Consider the following 12264-nt stretch of genomic DNA (forward strand, 5'->3'; position numbering starts at 1 on the left):
TAAACCATGGAAGACGTTTGGGATCGAGATTGAGTTGATGTAATTTATGAAGTAATAGCGTGTGACACACCTTATCAAATGCTTTGGGAAAGTATAAAAAGATGCAATCGGCAATTGATGATTGTTCAAGAATGACGTGCAGAGTAAGAGGGAAAAATACCAATTCACTACGTTTTCCAGAAGCCCTATTGTGAACATGTAAAATAACTATTTAGATACTAGAAAGTTGGCGAGGTTAGACAACAGAATATGCTCTAAAATGTTATATGGAATGCTGGTGAGCGACATTGGTGAATGTTACCTGATTTGTTAAGTAAAATCACCTTCACGACTTTCTACTCAGCAGAAAGAAACCATTATCCAGCGACTGCTGGAACACTTTTGTTAGCACAGTGGAAAAATAAACACTGGTACTTCTGGACATTTGGTGTCAATTGAATCGCAACCAGGGGCGGAACAATGTTTAAATTATATAATTTTGTTTTCAACACCATCGTGATCAGTCATAAGAGGAAACATTGCAAGGTATTCAGACAACTTTGTATGAGACATCTGCAGTTACGAAAAAATTGCATGGAAAGATTTCGTTAACAGCTATGACACACCGATTAGAGGGGATGATACTATCAGCACTCTCAACGGGGGTGATATCATTATAGTATTTTGTGTTAATAACAGGCCAAAACTATTTAGTGTGAGTTGATAGCGTGGATGGCAAGGTATATTAAAGCTATTCCTCTTCAGCTATTTTTTTTTTATTATTATTTCTCTTATGGGGGGGTATTCTTTGGAAGCAAGCTGATAAGCGGTCCAGCGGGCATTGTTAGAATATGACTTGGATAAACTGCAGACTTCAAAAAGGTGCGTATCTCTTACACCATTTGTTACATATACGGCACCTTAAAACTTCAGTTGGACGTCCAGCGCACTGACGTTAAACCGGCGCTACCAAATTTCACAAGCGGCTTGGCAACCAAGCCGCGCAACTTGTTAAAATGGCTGAAATAAATGTGACTGACTTCATACAAAGTAATCGGGGTTTTCTTAGCCCTATACTGCAAAATTTAAGCGTTTTTTTTTTCTGTAGTCTTTGATAAGTACTTTAGCTGTCTAATATGTTATATACCACCGTCATCCAGCCTCTCGTAAAAGTTGGCGCCGTCAGTTAGACGTCAGCGTGCTTTACGTCGAACTCAACTTTTGGGGTGTATTATATATGACAAGGGGTGTAAAGACTACACCTTTATTTATTTATTTATTTTTTTAGTGATGTGCTCAATGCGAGTGTGTACGACGGTGCGTTACGGCTAGAGATGGCAGTGCGACTAGGGATGTAAGCACTAGTTATAACATTGACCTTGGCTACAAACATGTATCAGTTATTTTTACATTACCATTATCAAAATCCTTAAAAATATATTAAGAAACGCAGATGTTTTGGTACTATTGGCGTCAATGTTAGCATTTTCTAGTTTTCGCTTTGAGTGTGGTTTTTGGTCGCGACAGGTTAAAGTGAAGTGAAAATAGGGACTGCTCGCTCAACTTACGTAAGTAAACAATGTCCAAAACAAGATGAGGCTGAGATGCGCAGGAGATCAAGAGTGTTTTCGATAAAGATAGCTGTTTCACAAGGTTCTTTTTACAAGTTGTCGGAATAAAGGCACAGAATAATTCTGAAAAGTTAATTGTTAGGTTGGAAAATGGGATGCATACTGGGTGTTTTGGCATCCCATCTTACATTAAGAATGTTAAACTCTCAAAGCAAATATGAAGGTAACGTGGGGTAGTGAGTAAGTGTGTGTATGTGCGTGCGGAGGGGGGAGGGATGATAGGAACACCAATAAGGCGTTCACAATTTCCAAGTCACTTGAAACATAAATGCATTGGGATGGAAATTCTTTAGTGATATCCCAAAAGAACTCAATGACGGGTCGTTCATCTGCAGCGACAAAACGTGGAACTGCGAGCGTCCTGGAAGATTTCATGATCACGGAACTGCGAGCGCAGCCAGGTCTCAGTTAGGACTATTATGTCAGCATTGCATATCTATGACAGAGAGAATCATGCTTCGATATTAGAATAAAAAAACGATACATCACTCGTTCACTCGCCGTCGCGTTTTTCTATGTCTGTGCCTTTGACAAAATACTTGGATGATGGTCATCTGGTGTATGTTGCGACGCAAGGTGTATCACGCTCCTCGGCTTTGGCGTCATAGATGTGTTGTCTCTCGTTCACGACATGTTTGTTGTAACTCAGCTAGAACGCCGGTGCTCTTTGTTGACTCTTAAGGCACGTTCACACCCTTGCAACCGAGTACGACCGAGAGAGACGAGACCGGTTTTGAAGCCTCTTGCGATCTTTAGGACCAGCTACGCTGCAGCATGCATCCGGTCTGAAGAAGTAGAAAAAAGCTTAAAAACCGGTCTGGTCTCTCTCGGTCTTACTCAGTCGCAAGGGTTTGAACGGCGCTTTAGCAAACGCGATGAGTTACCTTCGAATCCGACGCGTGACGGGCGAGAAATTTTCGATGACAAGACTGGTCACCGTTCTTTCCGAGATTAATCGCAAATATGAAATTGCCATGCCACACTATTTACCGCGATCGCAGAGAGTTGATAGCGCGAGAGCGCCACAGTGTTTATTGACCCAGTAGACTTCTGGTAGCGCAAAATTATTTGATATTCCACAACGCACAGCGAACTGACCAAATTATTTTCCTTCGGGAAACCAATTATTGCAATAAGTTAGAAAATAAAACGATGCGAAGCAAAACTTAAAAGAGAAGAAAGCTGGAAGTACGCAAAATGGTGAGCGGTGGTGAGCTTGTTGACAAACAAACACCAGTGAATATTAAGCCACAAAATAAAACCGGAGACACGGAAACAAAACAGGGACTACGGTGTTGTGTACGCACCTTTTCGGTTTCCGTGTCACCAATTTGATTGTGTCGCCTAATATTCGCCAGCCCACTCGAGCCCTACATCTTCTGCCAGTGAACAGTTCGTGTCAACATAAGAACTACAAGAAAGGCAGCACACACAATGAAGCAACGCTTCGTTCAGTGCCGAATGCGCCATAGTGCATTGAGCATTAAACGTAACTTTTTTTATGCGCGTGCCATTTTCGATTCGAAAAAAAGGCGCTCACTGATACTACAGCTAACAGCAACCGCAGACCGGTGTAAATACAGTAGTATAAAAATATAGACGACAAAAACGGTAAAAATAATTTATATTAGCAGTTAAAAGACAAAAAGGAGCGAGCAAAGGAACTTTTCCGTATGATAAATTAATTAATTTTCCCGTCCCTCGTTGCGCAATATGTGACATCCGACCTCCTGAAATTGCGTTATAAAGTGCAGCCTTCGTGCCGCAAAAAGAACAAATAAAGCTTCCCATATAAACAAAAGAGGTGCATAGAAAAAGACGTCCGTCCGACAGAGAACCGAAACCAAAACATCGAACAAAAAAGGCACAAAAACAAAAGCACAAAAAAACACGCAAATACTTACAAACCAAAGCCAACCGAATATTCATTCAAAAGTTCAATAACAGTGTGACATTAACAATATAACAGTGCGTATATTAGCCGGAGGAGGTGAAAGAAGGAAAGGTGGACACGGATCGAAAAAGAGGCGTGGCTCCTGACGGAGGGGGTGCCCGCGACCAATGGGCAGCCACGGATCGAGGCACTTGTCCCTTCCCCCCCACTTGAAATCCCTCCCCTTTCCCGACCCAGCAGACCAATAGAAAAACGACTGGCTTCAACTAAACGCGCGCGCTCGTTCGAGGGTCCTTCAAACTCCGGCAGAAAGACGCGGGAAAAATAAAAGCGCGAAAGTATAAAGGAAAAAGGGAGGCAAAACCGATCAAACATAAAGCTCGAAAAAGGAAAGATGGTCCCGAAGCAAAAAGAACCAAAAAGACCGAAGAAATGAGGACCCTTCAGAAAGACTAGAAAATAGAAGAACGGTAGAGGAGGGTGAGTGAGTTTTCTATGAGGGAGAGTAAAAAGGAGCTCAAAACAGGAAAATAAACAAAACAACTGTATATGTATATACGCAAAGATTGAACCTATGGGGATGAAAGAAAAGCCGTTTTTCATGCTGCAGCGTCCGGGCTTTGTCGTCGGGCCTGGTGCTTTAATCACTTTGCTGCGCGGAGAAACAAAATAAGCTTTCTGACGGGAGTGCGGCGTGCGCGTGCGTTCTCGGACGAAGAAGGCACAAAATCGCGCGAAGGAGTGCAATTCGCCGTTAAAGGATTGGGAGGTTCCGGCTTAACGGACAAAAGTTTGACAACTGACATAATCATCCATACAGAAAACGAATGAGTTTCCCCGTGTTCCTTGTCGCTGGCAAGACTGAGGTCAAAGACGGCTAGACACAAAGAAAGTATGGTAAGGGTGCGGGCCAGCTGGGGAATATTAACCGCGTTGAATTAAAGTGAGACAGGGGAAGAAGGGACACGTCGAAACGCAGACGGAACAGAAAACAGATGACGAATCGAGACGTCGTCCCTTCTATTTTCTATTGCTTCTACGTTTCGACTCTTCCCTTGTCCCTCAGGCTCAGGTTAATCCAACATGGTTAATAGAATCGCTGGCAGCTTAAAGGACGCTCCCGAGAATTCTCTTATCTCTCCACAGCCAATCATATTTCGCCACTAGCCGATAAGAGCGCCGAAGAACCAATCACAAACCCTGATAGTAATGAGTCACACGTTTCTTAAATTGGCAGTGACTGTATGTGGAAGTCCTGACGTACACGCCTTGCCTGCCATCAAAATACGAGATTGCTTAAAGCATTATCGGCAACATCAGACTGAGAATCTCACTAATAATTAGTGTCATAAGCGTTAAGTCACTATATGCCTTATCTTTTCACGATTAGCTCAGCGATGATAGGAGTACAGCAACATGACGAATACCATGGAGTCGCGCTTTTGACATTTTGTGATTGGTTGCATTAGCTAGTAGCGTCGGCTGCGTCTGGACTTCAGGTTGATTGCGCGTGATGAGTTCCGTACAAGTCTGCGCGTATGTTCCCAAGAGGCTGGGGAATCCAATTCCCGATTTTCGAATTCCCGATCGTTGTAAAAAAAATGGCATAATCGGTCGTTGCCGACGCCACGAGGGAATGCATACCCGCTGCTTTTATCCAGGCTAAGTGCCAACAAAAAGAAGAAAAAAATGCTTCGAGTAAATTCTCACTTTGGGATTTGTAACTCCCAAGTAATATCCCGTTAAAAACCTCGAGTTAAAAACACGAAGTGAATACAGCGACCCCATTTCGTTCCTAATGACCGCTGAGAGACTCTTCTTGAAATCGACGAAAAGAAAATAGGATGGGTAAAAAGTAGCTCAAGATATGTACTCGGACGTGCATGAGCTGAATAACCTCTTCTCTCGCTTTGAATACGGACGGAGGAGGAACCGGAGTGCATTTCTAAATATAGCCGTACCAAAATTATTCGTGAGGTCTGTCGTAGTCAGCACAGAAAACAAATGCCTCGTTAACGCGTGACACGTGCACGTTAAAGACCCAGGTTAGCAGTCCACGTGCACAGGAAACATCTAGCTCACGTATAAGAGGAAACCGGAGTGGCCTCATTTTATGGCAGTCTTCACGCTGTCCAGACTTACCCGCATCCTTTTTGGCTGTCGATTTTATTTGGTCTTCTGGGCAAAAGCAAAACCGCACTAGCATAGTGTACGACATTTCATGGACGCAAAGACAGACCGTAAAATATATAAAGCACGAAATGACTTACCTAAAACGGCGTGGCAGATAGAGCGGTGATTCAGGGTAGATGCACGAAGGGTCACCGCATTTACGGCCACCAACGATCATCAGCGCGGTGTACTCTCAAACACCAGGTCTCCATGTCAATTAAAACTTCTTGCACCATTAATAACAAAAAAAAACAAAAAAAAAAACAGAACGATGGCGAAAATTTAAGGGGAAAAAAAAACTCGGGTTGAATACAAAAAAAAAAAAAAAAAAAAAACTATAATCCTCAAAGAGTGTTGCCGGGTGGAAGATAAACAGGCTAAGCCTAACCGTGTCCAATCGTTTTTAACGGGTCTTATTTCAAAATCCATCAATCAATATTGCTGTTTTAAACGCGACAGAAGCAAACCAGCTTGTCACGATCGTTATTGTCTTCCAGGACTTGTACCTGATGTAATCCTTCAGGTTCCAAACTCTCAAGGTAGCAATCGAATTGTTGTGGCCCTTTGAGTGAACACGCACACAGCATCTTCACATTTGAAGAGGCCACCGGTAGCGTTTGCAAGCGACTTGTTTCGGGGATAGTGATACAAGGACTCGCTTAATAATCACGCCCTAATTGTGCCACTAAACAAACGGTACGCGCTCGAACGTGTCTCACTGCCGTTGATATGGACCTAACTGTTCGCGGGCACATCCTCTGTGGCTCTAAACTCCCCATGACCGATGTATTAAAGAATTTATCGAACAATATACTGCACATAAAAATAAGGTGAACTCACCTAACAAACACCCTTCCCCGGGCCCCCAAACTTAATCATAAATAAACAGACCGAGACTTCCACAGTCGAACAGTTCCCGTAAGCCTATACAGCTTCTTAAGTGGAATACCGAAGAGCAAAGTAGCACGTGCCCTATGATGGACACCTTGTTAATTCAAGTTGTCCAAGATGACGACCGTCAGAAGACACGTGTTGCTGTACAGCGACCTTTCGAGAAAACTGCAGACTTCACGACGCTTGACAGAGAACGGCCAGCACAGGCACCACAACTACCAACGATATCCTGCAGGACTCGAACATATCCAACTCCGAAAACCCCGTGAGAGCACCAACCAGACAGCCGGGCAAGACAGACTCTGAGCTATCACGGCAACCGACTCCCTCATTTTATATCCAGACCCAGGGCCGCGGCGGCGACGACAGGCGAGCAGGGGGACAGAGCCGACGGCGAGACAAACTCAAGAAGCCCCTCCAACCGCCGTCCCGCGAACGAAAATTTCAAGCATCCGCCGTCGATGGCACTCGGCCACAATGTGGACACAGAGACAGGTCTGCATTTTCCCCGCGCGTTGCTGCTGCCGTCGCGGTCCCAGACAACTTGAAGCGTGCTTCGAGTCTCGAGACCAGTCCCGGCAGCAGCGACGCGGTTTGAAGCGCGGCACGCCATCATCATCATCGGCGGCATCGTCGACTGCCGAGGGTGCTTGGAGGAGCACCCCGGTCCTCTCCAAGTTCGGGAAGGGCTCCTGCCCCGCGTACATGACTGGAGTGTCATCCACAACTCTGTCCTCATCGCCAGGAGTGGGTAGAGTGTGGGTAGTGGTACGGAAGAGGAGAAGAGGGAGGTTTGCAAGAGTCTGGAGAGGGGCTCGAATGAAGCGGAGAGAGGGAGGGGAAAAAACGGGTATCAAGTTTGTGGCACGGCGACATGAAAGGCGACGAACATTTTCTTTTTATGCAGAGTGTATCTACTAAGGTTCCTAAAGCACCCGTCCCACTGTATAGTACATCATACAAAAGGCAGTCTGCAGGCACTGTCTGAAAAGTGTTTCTTCCTCGATATGTCCCAGCACATTGGACACGCAAACATTTTCTGCAGACATGTTCACACCATGCATAAGGCAAACAACATGCTTGGGCCATGTCCGCAGAGACGCCTGTCATCATGTAACACCGTGAATTTTGATTGATGTATGAGCGTGTATGACTGCTGCTCAGTGTTGTACGGAACGGCGTTCCAAGGAACGGCGTTCCCGGAACGCGCTTCTTTTAGAACGAACAACGGAACGCCGCCTTTCCATTTGTCATCGCTGGAACTGCATGGAACGGGAACTTGTTACATTTTTACTACAACAAAAAAAAAGGACGTTCCTTTTTTTCGCCCAGTGGGGTCATTTGTATTTTATTTCTAAAAGGGAAATTATAAAAGAATAAAAAAATATGTATTTACGCAGACCAGGATCTCGTTAACTTTCTGGTTACTTGCCTTAGGGTTTATTTTGTGTGGTCCTCACTTGCTAACAGTCGGGTGCAGGAGAACTAGTGGACATTGATTGTTTTTTCAATGCCCGAGACTGCGGCACAAAAAGCAAAACTTTTAGTCGAAGGAAAAAACACAAAAAAGGGACGTTTTGAACTCAGCTACTTTTTTTCTGTCACGAATCCTCATACACCCAGAAATCTAAGGCCGACTACAGCCTTCACTGAACTTCCACAAAAAGACTTACAGTTACAACAAAAGAACAGTTATTACCTGACATCGAACGCACCCTTGTTTCCCGAATATTGGTCGCTTAAAATATACACACCAATTAATCTAATTTAATCCAAAAACCATTCGGTGCCTAAATGAGAAACATCATAGTTTTCGTAGGTTTGTTTCCCTGCAAATGTCAGCCTTACAGTTTTACAGATGCGGTTTCATTTAAAAATGAACTGGGTTTCAGAACACGATTTCAAGAACATGCTCTCAAACAAAACCAGTGGCGTACCAACTTTTTTTTTTTGAGTGGGAAGGCAAAGCGGGCACCCCCCTCAGGGCCCGGGAGGTGGTTCCCTTGGTATCCCTTAGGCGCCGCCGGCCAGTGTTTGCCCCGCCCAGTGGCGGCTGCTAGGCTGGCGGTAGAGCACTGTGCAAAGAAATATATTTATATTTGATCACATTTAAACTTTTATTGTGAAACATTTAGCAGTAATACGTAAATTAAAAATGCCAGTCATTAGTCCAGGTAAAGGATTAGACGCGAATGGTGTGTAGCAAGCAAAATTAATAATGCATAACGTTGCAGTGAAGCTAACAAATCGAGATGAACACTTCTACACAGAGCCACACCAATTTAGGTGCCTCAGGGTTTATTTATTCACTTCTACAAAAACTTTAGAAAAAAACAAAAACGAACTGCGTAACATACCAATCGAAAGGTAAAGTAATGAGTAAATAAAGGAAAAACTATACAAGAAATACAAATGTTCTTTTTGCAAAAAAAAAAAAAAAAATAAATTATGGTGGAACTTTATATTGGTTATTTAAATTAGTGTAACATTCTTTTTTAAAAGAAGAACACCAGTTGACATCCCTGGAATAGGATCATCTGCGCATAGTGTTTACTAAACGTTATTATTATGCATAACCACGATGTGAACCCAATCAGTGAAAAGCACTTGTTCCCCGATTCCAGTGTCTGAATGACAGTTCCTCCGTATCTGAAAAAAAAAAAGAAATTAATAAAAAAGGGGAAGTCGAAATAACCCAGGTAAAGGGAATGCGATAAGCAATATGTATAATATTATTCCAAATAAAGGTTCGTTTCACACGGTCCCGCATACATACACACACACACACACACAAACACACACACTCAAATTATGGCCGAATTTAAATTTTCTCAAATTTAAAATTTTCTATAAAACATTTTTAGATAACGAATAAAACTTAAATAATGCTGGTCGATAGCCCGAATACATAACCACACGCTAATTGTATTTAGTGGTGAAATTTGTATGAACCATGTGTTACGGTCTCGACATTGAAGACGGGGTGGGGGGTGGGGGGTGGGGGGGCGAGAGAAGGTTAGGAAAGGACGTTTAATATACGTCAGGCAGGTATGGCTACAGAGAAAAGAACTCAAAGTCACGCAGATTGTGGAGTGCTCTTGGGGTACTCTTCGTCGTCCTCGAGGACGGCGCTAACATTCGGCCATCCTAGCAATCAAGTGCCCTCACTTGACGTTTCTTCACAACTTTCTTCATTGTCCACATCGATTGTGTTGAGTCGTTTCAGCTTGTCGATGGGAGCTGTTGACGCGTAGAAACGTTGAGTCCGCTTGTGGCCAGGTATGTCCTCGATGCGATAGGTATCGTTTGGAAGTCGCTTCGCGACCACGTACGGACCTTCGTATTTCTCCTGCAACTTGCGCGATTCTCCTATCGACGTCGGTTCTCGCTGAGCCATAACGATATCTCCCGGTTCAAACGTTGGAGCATGTCGTCGCTTCTGGTTGTAGCGACGCTTCTGCCACTCTTGATCAAGTCGGATGGCTTGAATAGCCTACCTTCTATTTGACATCTCTTCGCTAGTTTTAGTAGACAGGTCGCGCAAAGCGTCATCGAGGTGATCGCCATTCAAGCTTCTTGACTCGAAGTTGAACAACAATCTGAACGGTGTGCTCTCTATTGCTTTGTGGTACGTGTTGTTCAGGCTCCACTGAACAAGGTCAGCAACCTCATCCCAGATCTTCTCACCTTTCTCCTTCGTCAATGTGGCAATCGCTGGAGTGATCGTCCTGTTGAAACGCTGGACTTGACCATTCGCACGCGGTGTGGCTGTTGAAGCCAAAATGTGAATGATGCCAGAGTTTTCACAGCACTTCTTGAATGTCGTGCTAGTGTACGCCACTCCTCGGTCCGATATTACTCGCGTCGGCGGTCCAAAAAGTCCAACGATGTGTCGCAGGCATCGCGTAGTCGCTTGGCCTCCTGTGTTCTTAACAGGTGTGAGTATCACAAACTTTGTTAACCCGTCCACAGCTACAATCAGGCACGTATTCCCGTGTCTGGACCTTGGAAACGGTCAAAAGTGGTCCAGATGGAGTGTGTGGAACGGAACACCGACCTTGTCGATGGAATGAAGCATGCCAGGTTTCTTTCCTGTTGGCGTCTTATTATAGAGGCACTCTGCGCATGAGGCGACGTATCTCCGTACATAGCGCTTCATTCCTGCGAACCAGTATTTCTCCTGGATTCTTTTGATCGTCTTTTCCGTCTTCACATGCCCCAGATCAACATGGGAAGGACGCACAACCTGCCAACGCAGTGGTTTCGGAACAAGCCACAGTAGCCTTGATGAGTTTCCATCAATGTTTCGGAAGACAACATTACTCTGGAGTTTATACTCGGAGTGGATGCGGCGCTCATCGGCCGACGACGCAGGTTTCTCCAGAACCTCTTTGATGTGTTTCACATCGGCGTCCAGTAGTTGCGCGGCAACCAACCAGTCATCCGCTTCTTCCATCGCTGTAGCGTAGATATGGAGTCCTTCGCACGCCTCCATCTCTTCCGCTGGTCCAGTCGGAGACCTACTCAACGCAGCAACATGCTGCATAGACGCTGAATCTCTGTGATTAACCGTGAAGGTGAATTCTTGCAACCGCAACCACCAGCGTGCCACTCGGGGTATGAGTTCACGTTTGCTCATCGCTCCCCGTAGCGCGCGTCAGTCCGTGACAACGTTGAAATCGATTCCAAGAAGATAAGTCCTGAGTCGTTCCAACGTCCACGCCACGGCGAGTGCTTCCAGCTCGTATGAATGATAACGTCCCTCAGCCTCTTACGTTTGGCGACTTACGTAAATCACGGAGTGGAAGTGGCCATCACTCTGTGGTTGAAGTAGCATGCCCCCCAGCCCCCTTTTGCTTGCGTCTGTGTGAACTTCCGTCGGGGCTACATGGTTGTACAGGGCCAACACCCTGCAAGCGCAGCTTTAGGACGCTGAACGCGGTGTCCTGCTCTGTGGTCCACTCCCAAGGTGTGTCTTTCTTTAGAAGCTTCATTAATGGTTGCGCGAGAGTTGCCAAATTCTTGACAAACCGTTTGAAGTAACTGACCAGTCCAACAAACTGTCGGACTTCGTGCACTCGGGACGGTGTTGGAAAGTCAATTAGAGCCTTCACTTTGTAGTCGATGAATCTGAGTCAAGTCGCTCCGATCTCAAAGCCCAGCTACGTGACTTTCTCTGTCATGAAGGTGCATTTGCTTATACGAAGCGTAAGGTTCGCAGCTCGTAGAACCTGGAAGACCTGCTCGAGATGAGCAAGACCATCATTAAAGTCTGTGGAAGGGATAAGAACGTCGTCCATGTACGCAAGGGCGACACCATATCGCAACGGTCCCAATACGGCATCCATCATACGTTGAAAGACCGCTGGAGCGTTGGTGAGACCGAACGGCCTTTTTAAGAACTCGTAATGTTCGTCAGGCGTCACGAAAGCAGTCTTAGCTCGGGACTGCTTAGCCATTAGAACTTGGTAATAGCCCGATGCCAGATCAAGCGTCGTAAAGCAGTAGTTTCCCTGGAGTCGGTCCAGCTGATCTTCGATAAAAGGTAGAGGATACTTATTCTTCTTAGTATTCGCATTCAGCGCTCTGTAATCAACACAAAGTCGTTCCTCTCCGGTTCTCTTTTTTACGACAAGTAGTGGGCTCGCATACTCGGATGATGAGTCGCGGACCACACCTGCTTCTTTCAGCTCT

The sequence above is a fragment of the Ixodes scapularis genome, unplaced genomic scaffold, assembly GCF_016920785.2.
Source record: "Ixodes scapularis isolate PalLabHiFi unplaced genomic scaffold, ASM1692078v2 PGA_scaffold10__122_contigs__length_95168666, whole genome shotgun sequence".
Taxonomy (NCBI): domain Eukaryota; kingdom Metazoa; phylum Arthropoda; class Arachnida; order Ixodida; family Ixodidae; genus Ixodes; species Ixodes scapularis.